The 7,100-nt window shown below is 42.8% G+C and overlaps 1 pseudogene; it reads right to left on the minus strand.

Moving 5' to 3' along the window:
- Window positions 1-955: 955 nt before the first annotated feature.
- LOC126177613 (5S ribosomal RNA) lies at window positions 956-1,073 on the minus strand (annotated as a pseudogene).
- Between the last annotated feature and the right edge of the window lie 6,027 nt (window positions 1,074-7,100).

The following is a 7,100-nucleotide window of genomic DNA, read 5'->3' on the forward strand; positions in this document are numbered from 1 at the left end:
TGATGACTGTTTTGTCTAGACAAGACAGTCTAGACACAAGGCGAGGAAGCCGAAAGGGCACGCGCTTAATTCACGCAGGCTTGCTTAGGTCTGAAACAGGATACGTAATGAATGCTATAAAGAAAAGTACGTAGCTGGTGGAATACTTAACTTTAATCCATCATTTGTATACAGCATTCTTGATGATACAAGTGAGACTCTCTCTAGAAATGGGTAATTGCGCCTTGCTAGGTCGTAGCCATGGACTTAGCTGAAGGCTATTCTAACTATCTCTCAGCAAATGAGAGAAAGGCTTCGTCAGTGTAGTCGCTAGCAAAGTCGTCCGTACAACTGGGGCGAGTGCTAGTAAGTCTCTCAAGACCTACCGTGTGGTGGCGCTCGGTCTGCGATCACTGACAGTGGCGACACGCGGGTCCGACATGTACTAATGGACCGCGGCCGATTTAAAGCTACCACCTAGAAAGTGTGGTGTCTGGCGGTGACACCACAATGACTACTGTACTGTAGTCTTCATCAAAAGTTTGCCAGAAATTCCGTTATACTTTGAGGTGACAGACGTCATGGGAGAGCAATATGCATATATACAGGTGGCTGTAGTATCGTGTACACAAGGTATAAAAGGGCAGTGCTCTGGGGGAGCTGTCATTTGTACTCGGGTAATTCATGTGTCAAGATGTCGGACGAGATTACGATCGCACAGAGGGGAATTAAGATACTTTGAACGCGAATGGTAGTTGGAAAAAAAAATCCGTGAGAACACGCCTTGGAAGGCCCAACGGTACCGACCGGCCGGCGTGTCGTCCTCAGACCATAGGTGTCACTGGATGCGGATATGGAGGAGCATGCGGTCAGCATACCGTTCTCCCGGCCGTCTGTCACTTTACGAGACCGGAGCCGCTACTTCTCAGTCAAGTAGCTCGTCAGTTTGCCTCACAAGGGCTGAGTGCTCCCCGCTGGCCAACAGCGCTCGGCAGACAGGAGGTAAACCATCCAAGTGCTAGCCCAGCCCGACAGCGCTTAACTTCGGTGATCTGACGGGAACCAGTGTTAACCGCTGCGGCAGGGCTGTTGGCAGTTAGAGATAGACGTATGGGATTTGCTACGAGGTGTGGCTAGAAAAAAACCGGACTAGTACTGGTGAAACAATAAAACGAATGCAATAAGGCTGAAAGTCGCGTGGCCTGTCACGTGACTCTCGCTCCGCCTACTGCTCCAGTTTCATCTGCCTCCTGCACTCAGTCTGCCCGTGGCGTCTGTTTTAAGTAGTTGACGTTTTGTCTGTGCGTCGGAAAATGTTGAGTGTAAAGAAAGAACAGCGTGTTGACATCAAATTTTGTTTCAAACTAGGAAAATCTGCAAGTGAAACGTTTCTAATGTTACAACAAGTGTACGGCGATGATTGTTTATCACGAACACAAGTGTTTGAGTGGTTTAAACGATTTAAAGATGGCCACGAAGACACCAGTGATGACACTCGCCCTGGCAGACCATTGTCAGCAAAAACTGATGCAAACATTGAAAAAATCGGTAAACTTGTTCGACAAGATCGCCGTTTAACAATCAGAGCAGCGTCTGAGTTAACAGGAGTTGACAAGGAAAGTGTTAGGCAGATTCTTCATGAAAGTTTCAACATGAACAAAGTGTGTTCAAAAATGGTTCCAAAGTGTCTCACAATTGAACAGAAGGAACGCCGAAGAATGATTTCTTCTGACATCCTGGAAAACATTGAAAGTGATCCCACCTTCTCACAAAATGTTATTACTTGCGATGAATCGTGGTTTTTTACTTACGATCCCGAAACTAAACGCCAATCGATGCATTGGAAAACTCCTGGTTCTCCACGACAAAAAAAAGCACGAATGTCAAAATCGAAATTCAAGGCAATGATGATTGTTTTTTTTTTGACATCAAAGGGATTGTGCACATTGATTGGGTACCAGAGGGACAAACAGTGAATCAGCATTACTACTTTAGCGTCCTGGCTACCCTACGTGAGCGAGTACGGAGAAACCGGAACGATTTGTGGAGAAAAAAGTCATGGATCCTTCACCGAGACAATGCCCCAGCTCACCGTGCGTTGTCAGTGAAGACGTTTTTGGCAAAACACAACATTCCCATCTTAGATCATCCACCCTACTCACCTGATTTGGCCCCCTGTGACTTTTTTCTTTTCCCTAAAGTCAAGTCAGCTTTGAAAGGAACTAGATTTGAGACTGTTGAAGCAGTAAAAGAAAAAGCGACGGAAGTAATGTATGGACTTGCCGAAAATGATCTGCAGCATTGCTATGAACACTGGAAAATTCGTACGGAGCGGTGTAGAGACCGAGGAGGAGAGTGCATTGAAGGAGATAACATGAAATTGTAAATAATTGTAAATAAATGTTTTTTCCAGCATCAGTCCGGTTTTTTCTCTAGCCGCACCTCGTATTTCGGAAATCGTTAGGGTATTCCATGTTCCGAAATCCACAGCGGCCAGACTATGTCGAGAATATCAAATTTCAGGCGTTACCACCGACCACCGTCGGCGTTCACTTAACGACCGAGAGCAGCGGCGTTTGCTTAGCATTGTCAGTGCGACACTACACGAAATAACTGGAGAAATAGATGTGGCACGTACGACGAACGTATCCCTTAGGACAGTGCGGCGAAATTCGGTGTTTATGCGCTGCGGCAGCAGGTGACCAACGCGATTGCCTTTGCTAACAGCCCGATGTCGCTTGCGGCTCTTCTCCTGCGCTCCTAAAGGCGTCGGCACACGGACCGAGCATCCGAACGTTGAGCGTTGAGCGTGCCGAGTTTCTGACGTCATAGCGCGGAATAGCACGTTCGGGAGTCTTTCTGAACGTGCAAAGCTTCGACCATAAATATAATAGACTGGCCCTGACGTCATTTTCGTGCCTCCAACATCTCTGGGCTGAAGTCACGTGAATGTTGGCAAAACATGGTTGTTTCGTGTTGCGTTTATGGCTGCATTCAGCGTTTTGTTCGGGGAAATGGCATTACATTTCAAGTGGAAGTGTTTCTATGATAGTGCAGATGCGTTTATTGAAATTTGTTGACGTGACTTTTATATGTTTTTTACACTTGAAATAGAGTGTCACGTAAATTAAAGTGTTGAAAGTGATGCCTGTAAAGTCAGACTCATATTACATTTTGGAAAGTATCTGTGACAATTCGGTTACAGAAGTAAGTATAATTGTTTCTCGTTCCTACTCATAGTTCCCTAAGGATGAAAACCGAAGGCAGCTTTGGATACAAGCCCTGAAACGGAAAAACTTTAAGCCATCTTCACATACGCGCCTTTGCTCGAAGCAAAGGTTAGTTATTATTTACAATGTATATTTATAATTTATATTTACAGTTTCTGTCATTTTTGAACCTAGGATCCAAAATTATTTTCTGAAACTTCAAAGTCTCACCTTTCATCTAAAATAACTTTTTTTTTAAACTGATAGTTTAAACTTTTGTAAAAATAGTGGGAACTGAACCTTTGAAGTGCACCTAAAATTGATACTCTAAAATGGACCTGCTCCCAAAGTCGACAATTTTGGCACCTATAGTAGACATAATTCCCATATCCCATTTTCTTTTATAAGTGACTAGAGCTCATAATGCGGCGAATCCAATGTTTAAAGTTTCGACACGAGCCCACTCTTACTGTTTAAAAGAATGTTAACGACATTTTACTTTAATTGATAGTTTACAGTAATTTCGTCCCGCTGCCCACCAGAGTGGCGTTTGCTGTATTTGTTAGATTTTATAAATGGTACTGTGAACAAATCCAGGTCAACTGTAGTCCTGGCATAATTTTTCGCAAATTAAAAAAAAAAATTTCGTCGGAAGCGTTTGGCAGTCAATTGAGAAATGTGGGGAAAATACGATACAAACATAGGATGGCAGACCGCTGATTTGAAATCCCGCCACGTTTCGCCAACAGTCACGTGGTTTATGTTGGAGCCACACCAGACATATAGCTTCTGCACAGCAAGGTCAGTCTACTAGTATCTATGGTCGAAGGTGCAGAGCAATATCTGACATGTCAGATATTCTGAGCGTGCGTCTGACCGTTGACCAATGAGATGTCACAACGTCACCTACGTCACACGTACGCCGTCTCCCTTCAGTACAGAGTTGTGAGGCGCCATATTGGCATTCATTTCAAGCCTGTATGTATATATGCCGTTTCTGGGCACCAGCAAATTGAGAATCACTGGAAAACCCGTTGTTAACTGTGTGATTCGTTCCAATAAAATAATGACAAACATCATATTCGTATTGTAATTTGCGTATTATGAGAGTAGGCTATTTGAAGGCAGCGATGCACAGAAGATCCACCCAAAACGCATTGTTCTTGGTACAACTTCCTATAGTTAAATTTCAGTTAGTAACATATCTACGATTAAGGTTGTCAGCAACGGTTAACATAAAATAATTGGTGGTCTCTCGTATGTTCTTTGTGTAGCGTAATGGGTAGCGTCAGTGTTCTATGCTGAGGTGTTAATTGCGGCGGCGGTTCGAATCTCGACGCCTGCATATTTTTTTTCCTCAACATTCGCGATTTAATTGGGTTCTGATAATTTATTATTAGTTTAATATAAGTATATATTATAATACTTGATGTTATGTAAACCATTTTTTGAGGGGTGACTTTATTCGATTGGCTTAATCTACATGACAGCTTGCCCTACTTATATAAAGATATTTAGCTCTCTTTTTCTTTTACGCTTCGTAATTCACATGTTGCAAAGATTCTGCAACTGGGGGGTAGGAACAGTCCTCACGTAACACTGACCTGGTTTTACTAAAATGTGGGAATGATGAAATAACCAAGAACCAAATTAGTACCGCACTGTTTGTAATGGAACCTTTATAAGCCTGTGTCCTTATTTATTGGACATTGTACTTTCCTTTGCGTGGACGATGCAGGAAATGTGCGTTTTAATAGAGCTAACGTGGGAATCTTACGCGCGCCCTCGTTAAGTAAACAGTGTGATTTACGAACTGGAAACATCCCACAACCGCCGCTGGAGTGCGTCGCGATACCGTATATCACGCTGGGGCCCACGTACCGTATGCACAAGTCGCACCGTTCCTGAGCGTTCAGCAGCACGTTGAACTTGGCACGCTCAACGTTAACGTTCGGCAGCAAGGTCCGTGTGCCGACGGCTTAACCATATCGGTTGCACCCCATGCGACTAGCAAACCGTGGCCTCGTCAGATGAGTCGCGATTCCAGTTGGTAAATAACTGATGGTAGGGTTCGAGTGTGGCAGAGACCCCAGGAAGCCATGGATCCAAGATGTCCACAAGGCACTGTGCAAGATGCTGGTGGCTCGACAAGGATGTGCGCTGTGTTTACACGGGTTGGACGTATGACTGAATGGAAATGGTTATGTTCGGCTACTTATAGACGATTTGCAGTCATTCATGGACTTCATATACCAAAAGGAAGACGGAATTTTTATGGTTCACAGTGCGCCATGTCACCGACACTTAAGGGGCTCCGGAAAGGCTCAAAATCATGAAAAGTTCAATTTTTACTTTTTTGCGTTTTCCGAATCTGCAGACTATTACCTTTCAATAGATATATAATTTATTCAATTCCGAAGACTACAACTATTTTTAATTTTTTTTTTTGAAATGTGTTCTACATGGGCGTGACCTACTGTGGCGCTGTTAAACTGCTGTCAAATGGTGTCATTATTAACGTCCGTGTTCAACAGGTACATTTTAGTGATGTGAGATAAAGTATGTGTTGTGGCTAACTTGTGATGGTTCAATATATATCGCTGGTGTGATTGTCGATTGTTTCATGTTTATTTACTCTGTCGTTATCTCGAAAATATTCGTAATTAATTCTGTTTCTTGAGTCTCTGTTTTGTTGAAGTATAATAATGAGTAAAAGTAACGTTGCTGTTGCGACTTTCAGTGATGGCAACATTGTAAGGTGCGAGGTATTTAGAAATATGGGAATGAAGATAGGTTCTAACATGGTACGAGCGATGCTTGCTTTAGACAAGGAACGCCTTCGGGCTGCAGACAGGGCTGTAAAAAGTCTAGAAATACAAGTAAGAGTAAACAGGAGGAGGAACAAGAGGAAGCTGGAGGAGGAGTTTGCAGAGGATGAAGATAATCCATCCTATGGACCTGGAATGCACTAAAAACTTAATCCAATCTTTGTCGCTCGATTCCCAAAACTTTTATTTTCTCATACTAATTACATGTTTCCTAAGGATCTTCCAAACATATTTGTTTCAAACTTTCAGTAAATGTTACACAGTATCTTCTGCATAATTTAACACAGCCTTTTTCCAAAAAACTGTGTATTTTTGAATATATAAATAAAAAATTGCAAAAAATGTTGTGAATTTCCATTACAATTGAAAAAAAATCATCTTTAATAACTGAACTAAAATTTTGTAAAATACCTGTGTTAAGTTGTAGCCCATATTCCAATAAATAATCTGTAAAAGGTTCAACTTCCTACCTCAAATACGTTGTGAGGAAAGATGTAATTTATAAGCGTTATTTTAACATTGCAAGTATAGGGCGTTCCGGAGCCCCTTAATCGTTCACGATTTTTTCTAGAAAATTCTGAACAATTCGAGTGAATGATCTGGCCACCCAGAAAGCCAGACATGAATCCCATCGAACATTTATGGAACATAACCGAGAGATCAGTTCGTACACGATACCCTGCACAGGCAGCACTATCCCAGTTACGGACTGCTATGGAGCCAGAATGGCTCAATATTTTTGTAGGGGGCTTTCAACGGCATGTTAGCGTACTACGCCGAGGAAAGGGAGATCCGACACGATATTATTTGGTGTGTAGTTACACCGAAAAAACATTCACAGCAGGAAAAAATTGTCGGCCTGTAATTTCAACGACGGTGCGATAGGCATTAGTAATATTGTGAATGTGTTAGAACTTGAGATCGGACCAGCCTGTTATAACTTCTGCACAAAAGCGGACGAAAAGAGTATCGAGCGAGAAGAGCAGCGGATGACAGAAGCTGCCAAAGAAGTCCGCAGACCAGCGTCGCCATGAAGAAGATGGAGGACCTACTTTTGTATCTGGAAGGATAGGTGTATGCTCCT

This window comes from Schistocerca cancellata, chromosome 3 (assembly GCF_023864275.1).
Source record: "Schistocerca cancellata isolate TAMUIC-IGC-003103 chromosome 3, iqSchCanc2.1, whole genome shotgun sequence".
Classification (NCBI taxonomy): domain Eukaryota; kingdom Metazoa; phylum Arthropoda; class Insecta; order Orthoptera; family Acrididae; genus Schistocerca; species Schistocerca cancellata.